Genomic DNA, 21529 nt, shown 5'->3' on the forward strand with positions numbered 1-21529 from the left:
GTAAAACTGCATTGGAATCAATACTTGTATTCCCCACTACTTATCACTGTGAAATGGCGATGTCGTGTCTGACTTTTCTAAAAACAAAATATAGAAATAGACTACGGGTACAAGATGATATGCGAGTAGCTTTGTCGAACATAGAGCCTGATATAAGTAAAATTATTCTGAGCAAACAAGATCAGAAATCTCACTAAATTACTATTAAATTTTCTGTTATTTTCATAATGTTCATGTTATTTTTATAATAAATATTCGAACATGTCTAAACCTGGCCCTGACGAGGCCAAAAATTGTGCGCTAATACCAAAAAATGTTTATTTTATTTAAGGTGGTCCCCACAAAATTTTATAGTGCAAAAGTGGTCCCCAGTCTAAAAAAGGTTGAGAACCGCTGCTCTAATTTTTTCTCTATTGCGTCGGCTTCCCGTCCATGAAGCTTTCGAACACTTGACCGAATTCTTTTTTCTTAATAAACAAAAAAAACTATTATGGAGTTTTAATAAAATGTCACGCGCCATAAATGAAACGTGAAGTGAAACGTTGTGACCTTGAATTTAATCTCCAATTAAGCTCTTGACAATTATCAATCCTCTGGAGACGCGATGGCTCCTCCAGAACGTGTCACAAGCAATAGTGAGGGGAAACAGGACCGCCATCAGTTCTTCTTCTTTACATACAACTGTACAAAAATCTCTATAATCATTGATGAATGTCATGAATATGAATCATTGATGAATGTCATGATCTTATGAATGTCATAGATATTTATTCAAAATTTTGCTTTGCTAAAAATAGAAAATAAAGAAACAGTTACAGTTTCGATCAGACTCTTTCAAAGGATCTCATTGGCCATCATGCGCGGGAATTGCCAGTCGATCCGCTGCGCATTTTAACCCTTTTCACTTTCTCTATTTAAAAATTGTTCCGGAATCATTGAAAATGAATCATTGAAACTATATTTCTTTCCTATGGTCCACCAAAAATTTTTCAGTCTGACAACGGAACAGAATTTGTTAATTCAAAAATAACATGATTATGTGAAGAATTAAAAATAATTCATAAAAGGGGACGTCCAAGACATCCAAAATTACAGGGACAAGTGGAGCGTTGCAATCAAACAATTTGCAGATGGATTCAAAAAGAACTCACCGACAAACAGAAAAAATAAGTGGATATTTTAGAAAAAATTGTATATCAGTAAAATATTTCAATTCATTCTTATATAAATATGTCACCGTTTATGGCTTTTTTCCGAACAAGAGGATACAACATTTCTTATTTTAATGATGATGAATTAATTGAAGAACATGAAAATCAAAATATCATAAATGACAAATATCTTGAAAGAATGGAAAGAAATTCTTCAAAAACATTGAAAGAAATTGCAATTGGAAATAATGTTTTGCTGAAAAAAGATTTTGATACAAATCAATGGACGAAGAAGCAAAAATTAGAATATTTTTATCATCGACAAATCTTTACTGTTGTTAACTCTTGGTCCAGATTCAGAAAACTTTTTAATATATGATAGTCATAGAAGAAACGATAGAATTTTAATATTTAGTACCAATACTAATTTAACGTTATTGGCAAATTCCAAAACATGGTATATGGATGGAAATTTCTCTTTGACACCATGAATATTCAAGCAAATATATTTTATCAGAATTGAGTTCAATTCCAGTCCAATTACAGCTATTTATGGAATATTATCTTCTAAATCAAGAAAAATTTACGAAGAATTTTTTGAGACTATTCAAAATGCAATTCATAATTTGAATTTGGAATTTTGTCTTAAAACTATTATGGCAGACTTTGAAGATTCGGTATTTCGAGACTTGCAGTATTTGGGAGACGAATACTAGAGGATGTTATTATGTCGCGAGCGCTGCGAGCGACCCGCAGCGAGCGATCACTCAATTTCTAGATGCGATCAATCAACAAATTCATAAATTGACAAACCGGAGCTGGTATTTGGGTTTAAATATATTCGATTACAAATTAAAATCGATGCCAAAGCAGAATGTGCTTTAAAACCGATTTCATAAATAAAAATAATATTTAAGATTATATTGATATTTTAAATAATGAGAAAAAATCTAAATGCTTCATAATTTATTAAAATGTCAAAACAAGAATCTTCTAAGGAGCAAGCCTGTCTGCACAGTTCATTTGTGATTAGAAGACTAATTTTAGAGATTGAAACGAGAATAGCAATGAGATCTGTCAAATTATTACCCCCCTCACAACCTAAACCAAATTAGCGTTCAGTATTCATTGATTTTACTTTTATATTAGGTCTACTAATATATTATTTTATGGGATTCAATGGAAAACTTAAGTTATTTCAATTTTAATTTTAAATCATGTTAAAATTTTAAATAATTTAATAAATATATTGTTGATGACAGGCTTGTTAGGCGTCAAAATCGCTCTCAGCGCTCGATCGCTCGCAGCGCTCGCGACATATTATCATCTAAGGCAGTCAACTTGAGAAAAATTCAAGAATTGCATTTAGTAAAAGAATATAAAGAAAATATTAACTTCAACATTTTTTGCGCTATGATCGAGGCTCTTGCGTTTTTGCACATTCAAGATATGGAAGAAGGAATAGAATTCCTAATAAATATTATACCAAAAATGTTCCAGATTCAAAATATATAGTAGATTATTTTGATCGAACATATGTTCGTGGATATTATCGTTGCTTCAATAAACAAGAAAACCCTATAGCTGTTAGAATACAGCACATTTCTCCATTGTTCCCTCCAATTTTATGAAATGTGTATGAAGCCACGCTCAATAATGACCAAAGAACAAACAACTATTGTGAAGGATGAAACAATAAATTATACAATTTGACGGGCTATCGTCATCCATCGATATGGAATATTATATCGTCTTTTCAAAAAGAAGAAAAAATGACGAAAAATATTATTGACCAGAATTCCATAAGAAAAAAAATTACGAAAAGAAAAAACAAAAGTACTATCAATCGACAAAAAAGCTGTTAAATATATGTCTGGATAGCCAGGACAGAAAAAACAGTAGGAGAAACCTTAAAAGCAATTGCATGGAATATTAAATATTCTTTTGATTCAAATTAAATAATCCTTTCATTCACGTTTAATAAAAATCTTTTTTAAATATTTTTGTAAAATTTATGTGATTTATTTTCAGGAAGAAATGAAACAGAATAGATAAAATATTTGGTTTTTTTTCGCCGCAATATAGAGAGGTTTAAATGTATATTATGATGATTCACAAGCGTCAGTAATTTTTTGGCAAAATATCAAAGTGAAAGAGACTTATTCAAAATTGTGGAACCAAATAGCACAATTGCTACATAAAATTGTAAATTAAGAACGAAACAGATTGGATGTGTCTATTAAAGGAGATATTCGTTTAAAAAAACACAAATAGAGCCAGATATCGAATCTTTGGTCAAAAAACATCAGTCCCATTTGTATTTAATTGTTATTTATTATAGATTTATGCTAAAATACTAACTTAACATTGAGTTTCGCGTCGGCTTTCTGCCCATGAAGCTTTTATTAATTAACTTGTAGTTATTTACTTTGTTGTTTGATTAAAAAGTTTAATTTCAAAAAAAAACATTGAGTTTTCTCATTGAGTTTTGTTTGATTTGATTATTAATAATGAATTCATTTTAGATTGTTAGTTAACTAATTAAAAAATTTTTTAAGGGGGTCGACAAATAAAACAAAATGAGAACCCCTGGTTTACACGAAAAACGTATCCGAAAAACCGAAGTATTTTGTCAGTTTTGTATCTTCAGCCTTCTTTGCGGCGGATTTAGCCTTCTGAGCACACGAAGTTGGGTGTGAGGCGGAAAATGTATCCCAGTAGACTATAGTTCATTCCATTTGTCAAATTTGATAGTCCTCAAATTCCTGTTCATACTCCGAACATTAACTAAACTTTCGAAATATTAAATTTCCACTGCTTTCAGATTATCTTAGAACTTGATTGGCCGTTAGGAATCCGTAATCCAAAAGATCACGAGTCCTATTTGAGAATTCCAATCTATCGAGACACATTCATTCCGTGTTATTAGGTCTTCTAATACATCAAAATATCTGCCCCCCGGACATGCAAGTTATCATCATGGCTCATACTTGACTTTAAAACACAAACAAAGAACAAAATTGTGTCCAAATTAAAAACAACGAGAGTCACTTTTGCTAACCAATCATGTGGATCTGTAATTAACCCACATCAACCTAAGAAAAATAAACAAGAGAATAAAAGAAATGAGCAATAAGTTCAAGACAGTCTTCTATAATACATCCACATCTTTGTTGTGATTCGATGACTGTGTCTACCAATAAACACACAACTCGACCGTTTTCCCGACCTGCCTCCACTCGACGATCGACGCCTTCTACCAATCACAAACAAAATTAACTTTGAATGACTGGGTGAACGTTTCCTATGTTTACTGTGCTTGTGAATTGGACTGGAATTACTCGGGGAATTGGAATCTACAAATCATCACCACAATTCACGTTCAGAATTTGAATTTGCCAGAGAAAAATCAGACGGTTTCTTATAAATTGCGATTTTAGAATGAGTGACGCTATTTTGGTGACAAAGACAAGACAAACCTGATCGGGAGACCTTCGAATATTACTTTGTTGTAACTAAGAGCCAGCGGAACAGAAGATTGGTGGAGATATTCCACAAGAGCACTCACTTGAGGCTTCTCTTGGAATTTAACATAGAAAATGTCTCCAGCCCTTATAAAAAACTGCAAAAACAAATCCCGATCGACCTTTTCGATAAAAAACGGAATTTACAAACCGGGACTTTAAAATTGGACACACGGACAGTCCTCCGTATTTCCTCCACCACGGAAGTGTCGGTGAGGGCGGAGAGAGTTGGATATTCAGGGAGTCTAAGTTTGACAAGTTGTGGGTCATGGGTCTTCACCAAGGATATTGAATCACCTGTTTTTATCACCTGAAAATCAATGAGGTAAAAATACAGTGTTTTTGACAAAGTTGGGCCAACGGGCGGTTGGATCGACCAAAGTTGCGAGTTTGAAGGCATCTTGTTCGGTGGGGATCGAATCTTGGTTAGAGGGGGGATATACTGTCAGCCATGAGGTTAATCCGCATAGAGTGGTCGTAAAGAATTGTTTTGGTCAGTCGGAGAGCCATCACAGCCTCAGATTCGTCCATGAACTTTACATAGGCAACTTTGAAGGCTTGTTTTTTGGTTGGTCTAACAGAATATTTAAAGTAACAGAAAATACTTTTCTGGATATATTTTTATTCTGGATACTCTTCCTATGTAAGAAAAAAATGATCTTAGTTGGTCTTTATCGACCAGTGGTGATACATTTGATACCTGCACAAGCCTTGAGTTCCCCATAACCTTAATAATTATTCAAATAATTATATTTTTTTAATATTAAAATATTTTATTTTTAAAAACTTCAAAAATGACTAGAATTTTTGTTTCTAAAAATGAGGAAACTTTAACACTTTTTTAAAGTGTTAAAAGGAACTGATTTTTTATTGCTTTTAAATGCAGTAAAATTATTTTTTAAGCAGCTTAAACTGTTTAGTCGACAAAATAATTTAATCCTTGTTATTGGCCATAAACAGCGGACAACTCCGAACTTATTTTATAAAACAAATTTACTTTTTGTAGATTTTTAAGTTTTAATTGGTCCCAACATCAAAAATATGATTTATTCGATTCTTATATCAAATGATCGTGCCTAGACCGTTTGCAGACAGTGGAAGTGGAGAAAAGGAGGAAGTATGACCTCCTTGCAAACGAGCTAGGACTGGTCACTAAATACCACAGGTGGTACTTAAGACAGCTGGGTGTAGATAAGTCTCTACATGCTTATATTCAGTCAACTGTTCTTAAGAGGACTCTGGAGAGTGTCTTGTTTGATGCTCGCCGATCCAGCCTTTTCCTGACGTTTAGTCCGCAAGGGGCTAGACTGCATCTTCTCGAAGGTCTACATTGCCAAAGAGGAGGAGGAAGAAGAGGAGGAAGTGCGTGGAGTGCAATCCTCTGCTCACTTCGAAGGCTCAGATAATTTATTTATTTGAAAAGTCCAGATAAAATTGATTTTTAACTATTTCGTCTGCTTTCAGTCAATTCTCCTCCTCTTCGAGCCCAAACAAATGTCTTCGACGGGTACATTTATCCATTTTACAGGGCAGGCCACCTTTGTGGCTGTTTTCGAGTCCGATTTAATTGCATGCTTTCCAATGGAAGGAGTTTATACTCCGGGCGCATGCTTCTCTTGATCACGATCGATTGAATATATATAAGCTCGCGTAGATTCCTGGACTTGTAAGGAGTTCTGGTCGTGTTTGAGGATTTGGATGTTATTCTATCCCACGTAATAACCAAAGGTACGACATTCACCTTTGCATAATAAAGGCTAATATCAAATGATAGTAATGATCGAACAATTTCTTTATTTTTATTTATTTATTAGGACCAAAAACATCTTCATAACCATAATTAACTATTTCAGGTGATCCCAGCCTCTTTTAGAAATAATTTCTTTAATATTAAAAGATATTAAGGAACTAAATATTTATATTTGTAATATCAATCGTTCAAAAAATAGTAAATAGATTCAAATTTAAATTCTTAAAAAGTTTGATGAAAACGAACATGAAATTTTTCAAGTCGGTAATTTTTAAATTATCTTTACAAAGGCCGAAAATCATATATAGCGAATATTTCAAAGAATTTATTAGCTAATCATAAAAATTAATTTTAAAATGTTCATTTTTATAAATTCTGACGCAAATGCGAGCTGGAAAATTGCTTAAAAATAAATATGAAAAATAGTTACCAAAAAAAGATTTCTTTCTGAATAGGAAGGGTATAGGCTTTTTATATTATTTATTAAAATGAAAATAACGGTTTTTTGTTATTTTTTTCTCAAAAATCTCACCAATTGCTAAGTCAAAAAATTTCTTAATATAGAATTACATTCATTTCCTAAAATAGAAAATTGTATATAAACAATAAAACAAATGTCCTGCAATTAATTGGCAATGGGTATGTCTATTTTATGGTAACCAGCCATATAGATATTAACCACCAGTTTTCCGAATTAACAATCTCCGAAAAATCCAGTTGAGAAGATGCAGCTAATATTTAGATAGTTTCAAAAAACAGCAAATCGTACAAACTCTTTTTCCATATAATTCCACCATGAACGGAGATTTATCGTTTAATGTCGGCGAAAGATTTATAATTGAATTTGCCAGGTATGTCTTCCATTAAAAAATTGCTTCAGTGAAGATAAAAATTGGATATTCGTTACACGAGAAGGAACAGAAGAGTGGGGATATATTCCCTCAAACTACGTAGAATTAGTTAATGAATCCGAAATTAACGAGTTTTTTATTTCCAACTTATTAAATTTAGTTATTTTATTAATAGCAGCAGAATGGAAGTAGAAATGAGGCTCCTTTTTGCCAAAGAAGGCGTTCCGGGGACATTTGTCATAAGACCTTCTTCAGGTGGGGAGTTGAGCCTCTCCATGTTGGGACCTAACATGGCCGTCAAACATTTTAAAATTTATACTGCTTACAACAAAGAAGTCAATAATTATTACATTAAAGAAAATGAAATTTTTCCTTCAATAGAATCTCTGGTCAATAATTATAAAAGTTTTTTTTTAATTTTTAATACCAGTTTTTGGAAATCTTGGATGTCCGCTTAGTACACCATTGAAAAAATGTGCCCCTTCCATTTGCTCACAAGATTTAATAATTCCTTACAACCAATTATCCGAAAGAAGAGAAATTGGCGAGGGATACTTTGGGAAAGTTTATGTGGGTATTCAAAGTGAATATTATTTTAGCCAAATGGAAGAACGGACTTGTGGCACTCAAGATGATTAAACCCGAAAAAATAAACGATCGCGAGTTTATGGAAGAGGCTAAAATTCTTCACGGACTGAATCATAAAAACCTCATAAAAATGCTTGGTCTCAGCTTCAATAACAATAAAACTATATTGGTTATGGAGTTTATGAGAAGAGGACACGTTGGAAGGGTAATCCGGAGAGATAAAGGAAAAACCATCAAAGTCAATATGTTAGCACATATGGCTCTACAAGTTGATTTCTGTAGCCAAAATAATATCTTTGTTAGGTCGCAAGTGGAATGCACTACATTTCACAGCAGAATTTGGTTCATAGAGATTTAAGAGCTGACAACGTTCTGATAAACGACGAATGGATTTGTAAAATCGCCGATTTCGGATTGGCCATCAAAGCAAATTTTAACGTTTCTGATAGACAAGGTTCAATTTGATAAAATTTTTTCAGATTCAAAATTTCCTGTCAAATGGACTGCAATAGAAGCTATAAAGCGAAAGATTTTTTCTTCCAGTTCTGATGTTTGGTCTTATGGGGTCTTTTTATGGGAACTGTCTACTTTTGGAGAGGAACCCTATTCAGGTATTTAAGCAGTTTATACCCATGTTAGGAATGAAGGGAAATGAAGTTATTTCATTTGTGACGTCGGGGAAACGACTCGTCATGCCTAAAAAAACACCAATTCAAATCCCTTCGGAATGGTATGACGACGTCATGATCAAATGCTGGCATCCCGACCCTAAAAAAAGAATTTCTTTCAAAAATATTTATACATATTTTAGCAGATGGATAAGGAGATCTTATACTATTTATAGTCTATGATGAATATTTTCTTTAATAAATATACAATAATTTCTTTAATCACTATTTTACACGACAAAAGACCTATAAACCTACAAATGAGTTTTGTAAATTTCGTTTTTTAAATTTATCGCAAGTTGCAGGTTGGGCAAGTCGCAGTTTTTGAAGCTCAGGCAACTCCGAGTGGTTCGGATCTGAGAGATTAGTCTAAAAAATAGTGAAAAAGGATTAGCCGATATGTGTTATTAATGACCGAATCAATGGGGACTGGTTCAGATAAGCAAGCTCGCTAGCAAAAGAAGAGATCCACAACTGAGTGATTTCAGAGCCTATTTTAATGGAGGCCTCAATAATTCTGTCTTTCCTTACGGTAATAGAACCGTTTTACGGTCGAGTTTGACAGCGACATATGAAAAAGTATGACAAAAGTTGAAGAATTTTTCAACGGATTGAAGTGATGCCTCCCACCAATAGCCAAATTCTAAAACTATGTGATGAGAAGTGTGTTTTTCGAGAACACATATGGTTTGAGAACGCTCTGATTTGAAGACACTGGAAATATTTCCCGATAGCAAAAATTGAAATAAAGAAATAAATGGAGATGCTGGGAATCGAACCCAGGACCTTCAGCATGCAAAGCAGACGTCATACCATTAGACCACATCCCCGAATTTTTTAATAAAGGAATATCTGGATGTACAAAACTTTATAATAAAACGTAAATGGTTTAAAGCAGTGTGATTTTTTAAGGTAGCCCAATGTCTAACAATTCAATTAATAACACGCACAAATAAATTAACAAGATTTCCACTGTCTCTATCACTACTCTAGCAAAACTACAGACGAAGTAAAATCAACGTGGAAAACTCGGACTGTTGAGTTTCTATCCTATTGAGCTTAGACTAGGTTGGCATTTTAAAAGGACATTCGTGATATAGTAATAGGCGTTCAGATAGAATAGAAATGTATAATATCATGAAAGCCCAAAAACTCGCCATATTTGAAAAAATCAAAATAAAAAGATTTTTCTGTCTTGGCAGCAAAGACCGGGGACCTTTGTTTTGCAGGGGTATTCTTTAGTAAACTCTATTTAGCACATTTATAGCAGTGCAAAGGTGGTAGGAAATTTCAAGCAACTATACCTTTTCAAGTTCAATATGGGAATTTCCAAATTCAATATGGGATTTCCAAGTTCAAAGTGGAATTTTCCAAATTCAATATGGGATTTCCAAGTTCAAAATGGGATTTTCCAAATTCAATATGGGATTTCCAAGTTCAAAGTGGGATTTTCCAAATTCAATATGAGATTTCCAAGTTCAAAATGGGATTTTCCAAATTCAATATGGGATTTCCAAGTTAATTTTAAAATATTTGAAAAAAAATTATGACTCATTTATATCAAACGAAAAAATTAAATTCGATTGGATTTAACATTGGACTGTAAGGTGCAAGTCGAAGTATTTTGTTTTCTGTGAATTCAGTTTCTTCAAGTGGTAATATTTATTTGGAGTAAAAAGATAGAATTATGTTTATGGTGGATATGTAGCCTGGCGGATTGCCAAACTGTTTCCCCGGATAATAGCGATCGAGAGCCGTTGCATTAGCCAGTTCGCCTCCCGAGGATCATGTGTGCGCATTGAGATTTTGGCTCCGAGCTTGCGAAGGAACTTTTCAGTTTCTTCAAGTATTTTTTCAATGTCTGTATGACATGGAGCATTGTCAATTATTAAAACTACTGAACTTAGATAAACTTCATATGCTTTTTTAAAGCATGCTTTAATCCAATCATACACAGTTTGTTTATTAAAGGATCCTCTTCGTATTTCAAAGTGTATTACCCCTTTTGTACCGATGCAACCGATAACATGAATGTTAGCTCCTTTAGATGAAGCTGCACGTGTATTACATCGCTGCCCCTTTTTCGACCTCCCTTGTTTTCTTGATATGTGTAAATTAAAGTTGGATTCGTTCATAAAAAGAATCGGAATTTCCATTGCTTGATAACCAAGCAGCTTTTCACAAAATCTTTTGCGCTTCTCTTTGTTCTGCATTGAGTTGCTTTTTTCAGGTTCGAATCTTGTGTTTTTTATGGTATACATAAGCGAATCAAGATGCAGGCGAACGCACTCACCTGACACTTTTATTCCGTACTTATCTTGGATCTCTGCAGCCAATTGTTTGCAAGTAATTTTCGGATTTGACTCGACCATTTCTTGCATATAATCTCGTACGGTATTCCGAGAGAACATGCAACTTGATTCCAATCCCCATCATTTTCGTAAACGGTCAACAAATTTTTTCTTTTTTCAGCTAATTCTTTCTTTTTATTAACGTACATTTTGTAATGTAAGGCGATTTTAAATTAATAAATGAATTCAATAACCGACTTGAAAATCCTTGAACTTGGAAATCCCATATTGAATTTGGAAAATCCCACTTTGAACTTGGAAAGGTATAGATACAGTGAAGAAAAATAAAAACTGAACAAGCATTTTCTCACGAATTTACTATTTATTAAATCAGCAAAACCACGCTAAAAACAGAGCAAACGTCACGTGATCCCGATGCACTATGAAACAATATCTAAAAATAACTTCTACTGATTTAAAACATTAAATAAAGTATTGTTTATTTTTTTGTTTTTCTAAAAAATATTATATTTATACGGTTTTTCATTCATTGATAATTCAGAACCCACAAAAACTGAACAAATTTATTTACTGTCTAGTATGTCCTCCATTAGCTCTAATTACATCTAGTATTCGGCCTGGCATGCTATTAATAAGACTTTTTGCGTATTCTATTTTGAGTTCATTCTAAATGGATGATATTTCTGCAAATAAATGTTCCTTTTTCAAAAATTCTCTTCCTTTGATTTTTTCTTTAATAAAGACCCAAATATTCTCTATAGGGTTTAAATCTGGGATTTGTGCAGGTCATGGTAGCAATTCGATATTATTTACTTGAAAAAAGTGCCTTTCTATTGCCGAAATATGTTTCTGATCATTGTCTTTTTGGTAACTAGGATCTTTAAGTTCGATTTTGTTCAGATATGAGATAATATTATTTGTTAATATGTTAACATACAAACCTCCACCGATTAGAATAAAATTTACAAATTCAGCATAGTTCAATTATTTAAATTTTCGATCTAATATTCATAAAAATTTTCATTAATTCATTTAGAGGCTATTTTCGTGCAGGATGAAATGCAACAGTACCCTCTTTTTTCCTAATATTTTTTATTATTCAAAAATAATTTTTTAAATAGATAACCGAATGAGGAAAAACGAGGCTGAAGAAAAAACGGTCAGCTTAAGGTAATTAATTAAATCTTTTTTGTGTGTCGCTTTTTTGGCTGCTGCTACTCTGCCTGCCCCATCTCCGCCTGTCCCATTTCTGCCTGCCCCATTTCCGCCAGTGGTTTGTCTAATCAAGGTCACTAAGCTAAATCTCCGGACTATAAAGGTCTTAAGCATTATCTTAATTGGCTGTTAAAAAAATTAGACAGGTTGTTGCCGTGGCGGCAGAGATTTTTTTTTTTATACTATTTTACAAATTTTTAAAGTTTTTTTTGTTTTTTTTATTTTTTGTTTTTAAATTATTTATTTTATTTGTTTTTTTATTTTTTTTGTTATTTCTAAAAATTCAACAGGATTGAATTTTTAAACTCCTTAGATCTCTCTGGAATGCCGAATCATCTTTTAAGTTAAGATAGGCGTTCCAGTGGTTTTATTACGAAATCTTGCGCCACCTAAATTATGCAGCGGAACGAGGTTAGTTATCAAAAATTTGATGGCTACGTAATAGAGGCGACGATATTACAGGTAAGTATAGAGGTGAGGATGTTTATATTCCACGAATTCCGATAATTTCTGATGAATTACCATTTAGATTTAAAAGGCTGCAATTTCCTTTGAGGATGAGTTTTGCAATGACAATAAACAAGGCCCAGGGACAGTCATTAAAGGTAGTTGGGTTATTTTTAGAGAGTGAGTGCTTTTCACATGGACAGCTGTATGTGGGATGCTCGAGGGTAGGCAGAAGAGAAAATTTATTCATATATGCCAAGGAAGGACGGACGACAAACATCGTTTATCAACAGGCGATAGAATAGGGTTACATTAAACCAGGTAGTTTTATACATCTACATAAACTTATAGTTGTTTGATGAAACAGGCCCTCCGCAGGAGCTAGGTCGCGGTGAGCGAAGCGAGCTGCCGAGCTAGTTGTGCATAAATGAAGATGTATACTCTTCACTATTTTGGTGTGTCTTTGCCTACAGGAGATTTGTCGCTTAACGGTTTATCTTATTGTTTGTTGATCTCTGTTTAATGAAGCACCAAAAATCGTTGAGAAAAATTAGATATGACCATCAAAACACTCTTTTGGTTTTAAATTATTTTAATAAGAATCAGTTAAAAATGCTGAAATCGTCTGGAATCCATCCTTGTTTGGAATGACCAATCACATCAATAGCCTCTTTGACTTTATCAAATATTTCCAAATAACAAGATCCACTCACAACAGCTATAAATAATATTACAAAAAATTTAAAACTCGTAAAAAGCCTACAAGATTTCTCTTCTATTCCTTTCATTTTTTCATACAATTCAATATGCTTAGATCTTTTGCAATTTGTATATATTGCACTAATTTTGTAGAAATACTTCGTTATAACCTGGTATTTTCGATTGATGTCAGCTTTACGAAAATAACAATCGGATGAATTCCCAGAGAGATCAAACGATAGACTGAGCTCGGATTCAAATCAAGTAAACAATACGTTCCCTACAAAAAAATATATTATTTTAGAATAATAAACCGGTTTTGTAGTTCTCAAACTGATTTCATTGAAGGTGGTTCCATAAAGGTTGTCTTTGTATACTCCGATCTCTACGAATTCTCCTTCTCTAAACATTTCCAAAATTTTCTTTTTTGATAAAAAATAAAATGATTTTCCTTCTATTTCATTTGGTCTTGGATTACGACTTGTGGCTAAAGAATTATAAAATAAAAAATATTACATAAAACTGCTGTTGTGTACTTTTCTGGGTTTTCTTTGGTCAAATCATTTGTTATTTTTTCATATTCAACTCCCATTATGTAAACAGGTCGTGAGTAATTGACTATAAATATAAAATTGTTTCTTACATGTAGTGAGTACGGTAGCGTGGTATGAGGGTATGACGTAATCAAGAAAAGTGTCAAATGACGACTCTTTGTTTGTCTTTGATTCTTTTGATCTTAGAGAATAAAACATATTTGTACGAGTAGCGTTTCCTAAGCTCTAAAAATAAACAATAATAATTAACATTGTATCCTTTTAAAGTATTAAATTGAAAATCAACTTTTCTAAATCGATTTAAATATATTTTTTCGACTCTAAAAAGTAATAAAATTTAAAACCTCGATTTACTTGGAATTAATCCGGCATTGGATACTTGTTCCCTTGAAGAATGGGATATTTTTATTGCTTGCCACCAGTCGGCGTCACCCACGTTAATCACAAATAAAATATCTCCACAAATAAATGAAAGTCCAGCGCCTGGAATTCTTGGTTCTGATTCAGAGGAGAATGAAAATTCTGCCTTCATATATGTGGAGGATTTGTCTGTTGTCTTTATAGTTAAACATGGATTCTCATATTTTTTTAGTGTTTGAAAGACTTCAAATTCTAAAATTAACTTTAAGAATATACCTTCGGGCTCATGTCTCACATAAAAAATTGTTGGCTCAGACACATTTTTAAGGATTTTTGCGACTTGGGAATGCATTAAATTGGTAAGATTGTACTCATTGACCTAAAAATACATCTTTTACTATGTTCCATACTTTTACTATTTTATCACCACTCTGAATTTGTCCATTTGTATCAGCGGAACCCCCGGGAACAATATAGGAAACAAAAATTCCAGCGTGTTTGTCAGTTCCTCCGATAAAAGAAAAACCAAAAATTCCTGTGCTCGAACGTTCAAGCACTATTTCTCGTATATGAGATTGTCTAAATAATTTAAAATAATTAAAATTGTTGTCTTTGTTACTCTAAATACTAATTTAACAAATATTTATAATAAATTTAGAATTAAGTATACCCCAAATCAGTTATTTCAGTCATTTGTATATAACTAATAAGAAAGTCTTAAAAAAATATTTTCTCGCCAGTTTAATAAATAAAAAAGAATAATACCAAATTTGGATTTTAATCGCCAAGAAAATTTAGGAAATTAAATACAATTTCCAATGTAAGTTTATTTTTCTAAGATTTTATTTTTCTTTTGATCAAAATAAATAAGAGTGGTAAAAAATAATTTTAATGCAGGTTAAAAAAAGCTGGCAATAGCACTCAGCCTGGCAAGACTCTATTCAGTAGGTATCGAAAGCGGGACTTGTATCTCCCGACCTCTATTTGATTTAAGCGACCCAACAAAAAAGTTGTTAACCAACGTTTCAGAGTTGTTGGAATGTCATTCATGGGAATTTTATTACTTAAACATGTCTCATAGTGCGATCAAAGGCGAGAACTGAAAATCGGGCTTTGATACGATCCAGAATCAACTTTGATGGATTTGTGTTTATAGATGAGATACGACTTTCCCAAAAAAATTTGAGATTCAAGTTCAGTTCCATCGACCTTAAGCATGAATGTCGTGTGTGTCTACTGATGTGTTCATTTCCACATTTCCGGTTGTAGGCATGACATCGGGACTTTTTTGAACAGTTTTTTGATTTTTGTGCTGAGGATAATTTTTTCTACCAAATAAATACAAAGAAATTTAACTTTAAAAGTGTCGTTGATTGACTTTGCTTTTGCAAAAGTGAGTTTTTGCTCGAGTTGGTTGACAAGTCTACGAACCTCCGAGTACATAAAGTGGAGCAAATAGGTCATGGAACGGTTATCTTTTTTAATTTGACATTTTTTATAATGATTACTATTTTTGATTGCTTTTATAACTTTTATTATGAAATTGTGTATTCTTTTAACCTATTTTTATTAATTATTTCATGAATTTCCAATAAATATCATTAAAACTGCACTTTAATTGAAAAATGTCAAATTTTATGTAGAAAAAAGTGATGGGACCGTAATTTTTTTAATAGTAACATTTTCATAAATCCGTAATTTCAATAAAATTGATTAATAGATTCTGATTTGTATAAATAAACTTTCATTTTTCGCTCATTATTAAAATTATAATGCCGACAAGAAAAGTGCATTCTTTGGATCTAAAACAACGAGTTTTAACGGCCTACCAAAAAGGTACAGTTATGGAAAGATTTCCAAATTGCTGATATTACTAAAAGGAACTGTTTCAAAATATTATTATTCAATGGGAACAAAACGGAACTGTCATTAATCGACCAAGATCAGGTGCTCCGAAGAAAATAACTCGACGTTCTTGCACATTAATGAATAGAATAGTCGATACAAAACCAAGAATTACTTGAAAAGAATTGGCTAATGATTTAAAGAATACATGAACATTAATATCCCTTCCTACAATTACTTCTACACTACGCAATGAAAGTATTAATAAACAAAGGCCACGTCGTGTTCCGTTATTAAAGAAAATACACATTTCTGAAGAATTACATATGCCAAATATCTTTTAAATAAAGAAAATGAATTCATAAATAATATTTTATGGTCGAATGAATCAAAAATACAATTCTTCGGACTAAACCACACGCCTTCAATTTGGCCCAATTAGGCGTATAACCAAAAATGCAGTATACCCACCATTAAGCACAGGGGAAGAATTATCTGTGGGGCTGTTTTTCATCAACAGGGGTCGATGAATTATTTGTGATAAATGGAATAATGAAATCGCTCAAATATTGTGAAATCCTGGAAGAATGCATGTTTCGTTCGATCGCTAAATTAAATTTAACACAACAATGAACATCCAACATGACAACTACCCAAAACATAAGTCAAAAATGACTCTTGAATGGTTACTAAGGAAAAAATAAATGTTTTGGAATGGCCAAGTCAATCACCAAACCTCAATCTAATCGAACATTTATGGAAAATTTAAAAAATGAAAGTTGGTTTAAGGAAACCAAAAAAAATTCACGAATTGAAAACAATTTGCGATGGAGAATAGGAAAATATTACTCCATTTAAATGTCAGAAGGTTATTCATTCTTACAAAAAAGATTGGAATCAGTACTACTAGCAAAAGCGAATACAGCTGAATATTAATTTGATTTCGTTCCATGACTTTTTTATGTTATTTATGTTTCAAAAAGTGAATTTTATTATCATCTTTATTGTATAATTAATAAATTATTTTAAACTGAGGCGGCTTTGATTTGTTTTTGTTGTTGTGTGTATATTTCATAGTATATATAAAAAATAGGAAATTGACTCAACGAAAGGTCAAAATACATGGAATTTGAACAACTTTGTAAATCCTTATGCAACAAAATTGTCAAAAAACATGATGGTCTCTATTTTAGTTAACAACGCTTTTAGGATCAGAACAGAGCCTTATAAAATTCAGCCTTGGCCATCTCATGCAGTAAGCATACATTATATCAGTCACAATTCATTAAATTCCTTTATAAAAATAGAAATCGCAATTCTGATTTTGAAAGAGTCGACGAAATGAGAATTGTTGACCTTTTAAGGAAACAAAATGGACCAGGACGGCAAATCACTCGACTCTTTGAACTATTGAGACGAATTCGCCAATCGAGGAATGATTCGGGAAGATTTGTCGCCTTTATTTACCACTTACTCAAAAAATGTGGTTTCCCTTCCCACAAACACACACTTTCCCTCCAAAACTCTCAAAATTCTGTCTCGGGAAACAGGATTCTCCCGGTCGGACGACAGATTGTCCCAAAAACTAGCAGTTGTGTGGAAATGATCATTTAGTGGTCGAAAAGTACAGACAGGAACAAGATTTCGTAATCAGCGACGCCTTAAACCTAATCCAGGACATTGATTTGGGGTACAGCCCTGCAGAGAAGGAATTTGGGTTAAATTAGGTGTAGTTGTCCCAGCCATTGGCAGACCGGGCCTCCAGACTGAGGGAAATTGGCTGGCTGTTCGGCAAAGTGGAGGCAATGTCGGGCAATCGAGAGGAATCAGGCACTCCATACTTAGTTATGAAGGTTATTTGACTGGCTTAGTTGAGTAGGCATTCCAATACTCCCTCAAACAAGAGCTTGTGGATTATTATGGACTTGTATCGACAATGGCTTCACATATAAACCAACAAATATCACAAAAGAATGTCACACAAAGTCTGAGTTTGACTCGAATTGAGGTGTCCTTCTACGATATGAAAAAGACATTGAAAGCACTGGGAATGATCAGTGAGAGTTGTCTGGGTGGGGAGTGTGTCTGACTCCACTAGACAAGAAGGGGGGAGAACTGATATCCCACATCTACCAATATTGGTCGTGTAGTGGTGATCCCTTCATTCGGGAGTTGGTGGAGAGATTGCTTAGACTGACTTTGGAACCACTGATGCGCTTCATTCTTACTTTCGTGCAATCTGGTGTCATTCACGACCCTTATTTAGAGGTTTGTGCTCTCCTTTTGTTTTTATAGTTTTTTGTGTCGTTGAATCCCGGAGTCGGGGACCACGAGATTTGGACATACAAATATATAATTCGCAAGTCAATGATTCCGACCTTTCTGAGCATTAAACAAGCAGAAATGGTAAAGTGGACTGAACTAGCATAGATTTTGTCGATTGGTCGTTGTGTCGCATTTCTGGGCTATATCGAGGACCCCACGTTGGTCAAGTCCTCACAATTCATTCAACTCACCTCCAAATTATTCTCAGACGGTACAATCACAATATTATTTCAATCAGGCTATTTTATGTACTCAGACAACGAGGAATTTGAACTAAGACTGTTCAAAATACACAAAATGGCGAATAGCCACGTTTTGAAGGCCTTTTCGAGGATTCATCGCTTTGTGGAACACATAAGTGCGATCCGCCGATACCTGCTGCTCTCACAAGGGGACTTTGTTCGGCATTTGATGGATTTGCTGGAGTTGTTTTGTGATTGGTAGGGTTTAGACCTGAACTGAGCAAGTCTGCCAGTCTCCAGCAAAGACACACACTCAATTCAATTCTCGACTCAGCAATCAGGAGTACAAGTGCCCAATATGAGTCCGATTGTGTAATCGAGAGACTTTCTGTTCGACTTCTTCAGCTGGCCAATGATGAGGTCGGCTGGGATGTCTTTACCCTAAACTATGAGCTCCCTCTGGCTCTGAACACTGTTGATTGATGTGTGCTGAGGTGTAGGTGATAGGACATGACGCAATGCTGATGTATTTGCGTGCTTTTAACTTTCTGTGGAGGTCCAAACGACTGGAGTATACTCTGTCTGCAGCCTGGCTCAGTCTAATCCACAATTCCCGTCGTTTGAGGAAACTTGTGGGTTGATTTAGTGATGAGGGATGGGTTAGAGTTGAGACCTGTTCTGCACGTGTGTTTCACTCTCCTTTCCAGTATGATTCAATTTGTGGCACAGATTCAGTATTATCTTAACTTTGAGGTGGGTTGGATTCACTAATTCGCAGGTCTTGGAATGTGCTTGGGATGCCTTTCTTCAGAGTTTGGAGACTGTTGTTGACTTGAATGACTTGGCAGCTGCTCATAATGTGTTTCTGAAGACCATCCTGGTTGGATCCTTCATTGACGATTCTTCCCTGGTGTGCCTGGTTGTCCCGATTGTAGGAGTTGTTGGGAGAACTGAGAAGTATATTCGACATTGTAGTACAGTTTGAGCACCATTTAAACTTGCTTATTTCCGAGGCCTTTGGTGAGTATTCCCGATGTGAAAAGGTTGGGGATTTTATTATTCGGGCAGACGGGCGAATGTGGTTTTGACGCGAGAAGGTTTAGCATTCACGTGGCGGATTATAAGTCCAGATTTGACGTGTATTCCCTTACATTCAAGGTTGCGTTGCCTTCTGGTCATTGGTAGGAGAAAGTCAAGTTTTTTTTGTGCTCGCTTTTGACGAATGATACTGATGACCTCAAATTCCTTGGTTTTCGACTCGATTTTAACAATTTTTATTTCACAAAATGACATTTTTGTCTATCATACGCGCATTCCATCTACCTTTTACCTTACTTGCTTTTTAATAGAAAGCCTACTGACTGAATGTTCAAATAAGAGCCTCGCAATAAATATACTAATTTGATGTAATTTAACCAGACTCTTAACATGACATAATTAGACATTGAGTGTAGCAATTGAAAACAATCAAATAAGTTCAACACGGTTGGATAGGACAAGATCTCTGATGAGGTCATAACGAATAATGAACTGGTCGTCCTTACTAAGATTGACGATATTATTCCTGATAATAAGAGCACACACCACACCTCCCAGTTGTCTGATCTCCCAACACCACCTGCCCCATATTCTCCAAACACCGAATATACACAAATCTGTGCAAATACGGCTTAGGGAAATTGGACTCTGCACAGTCAGGACTACTCACCACCCTTCTCGCATTCCTTAAAGTGCCGCATGTTTATCGGCAAGTGGGCCAGTCCATGATACCGAATATACCCCTTTATCAAGTCGTTGAAACTGCCCTCCACACAAACACTACCCTTTTAGAAAGTCCAATTCGTAGGAAGACAGCACATGATAGTTGCCCAGTTGTTGGTAGTGTTCCATGCAGTCCTCGATCTGCACTCTCAGCCATATTAATACTTTTTTGAGGCGACAACGCAGATATGACGACACCAAATACTTGAGGCGCTCATTCTACGATATTATTGAGTGGGGATTGCCTCCAGTTGGTGAAGACTCACTCGTAGGTCACGTGTTCTTACAGATTTTATATTCTGGTCAATAAGGGTTATTTGGGAGATCAGGGCTGCGACAAGTTCCTCGTTGTGTGGCAACAATTCAGGCGCTAACTTCTCATTCTGGAAAGCCTTTTTACTTGTTGCTTATTGGTTATATAGTTTTACGATGTAAAGTCGTCTGACGAGTTCTTCTACGCTTATTTCAACTTCTTCACTGTTTTGTGTCACGTCGCAATCACCAGGCATCACGAAACAGGGATTGTTTATTATTTTATTACTAAATTGTAATATTGCTCATAAAAACTTTGAACTTTTTATAAAATTAAATAACTTATTGATTTTAAAATATGTTTCAGATTTTTGAATGTAAAGCTTCAAAACATTTAAAAATTATGCCAGTTGCCTTAAAGGTCGTCGTTAAAAATTTTTACTTTAAGTAATTCAAGATAAACCACATTTAGTAAATTTAAAATAATTTATTTTTCAATATTTGTTTGATTATTTTTAAAAATAAAACATAATATAAACCTTTTTGATGTTGGGTTTCGTTGTTGTGTGTCACCATTAATCACTGTTTATTCTTGGTTAGAATTTCTCTGGATATTATTTCACATAACAAAACTAAATATTTTCCTAGAATTACCAAATGTCATTTCCTACCCATAAAAAACCCATTTCCTTCCCCAAAAGACGTTCATCGAGTGCCACAGTGCAGTCCCTGGATCATTATCCCTCCAAGAATGCCACCTCCTGTCTACGTGAGTCAGAATCTGCCCCTTTAATAACACTGGCTAATCAAACAGCCCTTCCAGCAAAGGAATGTCCTCACGAAGAGACTTTTCTGAGCCTGAAAAGTTATATAACCCAAAATAAAACGAGGAAACGTCGTTCAAGGTAATAAAACCAAATAAATTCAGAACAAGGCAGAGGAAGACGGTCAACAAAGACATTCGACTGTTAAAAAAACTCTACAAGTCAAGTTATCCTCAAGTTGTCGTTTTTTGGCCATTTTTAGGCTTTATCTGAAATGAAGA

At 34.1% G+C, this 21529-nt stretch overlaps 1 non-coding gene across 1 annotated transcript; it reads right to left on the minus strand.

Annotated features, from left to right (window-relative positions):
* Positions 1-9290: 9290 nt before the first annotated feature.
* On the minus strand, positions 9291-9362 carry Trnaa-ugc. The gene has a single exon. It is a non-coding gene; the product is annotated as a tRNA-Ala (tRNA).
* Positions 9363-21529: the final 12167 nt, after the last annotated feature.

This window comes from Octopus sinensis, unplaced genomic scaffold (assembly GCF_006345805.1).
Source record: "Octopus sinensis unplaced genomic scaffold, ASM634580v1 Contig10970, whole genome shotgun sequence".
Classification (NCBI taxonomy): Eukaryota; Metazoa; Mollusca; class Cephalopoda; order Octopoda; family Octopodidae; genus Octopus; species Octopus sinensis.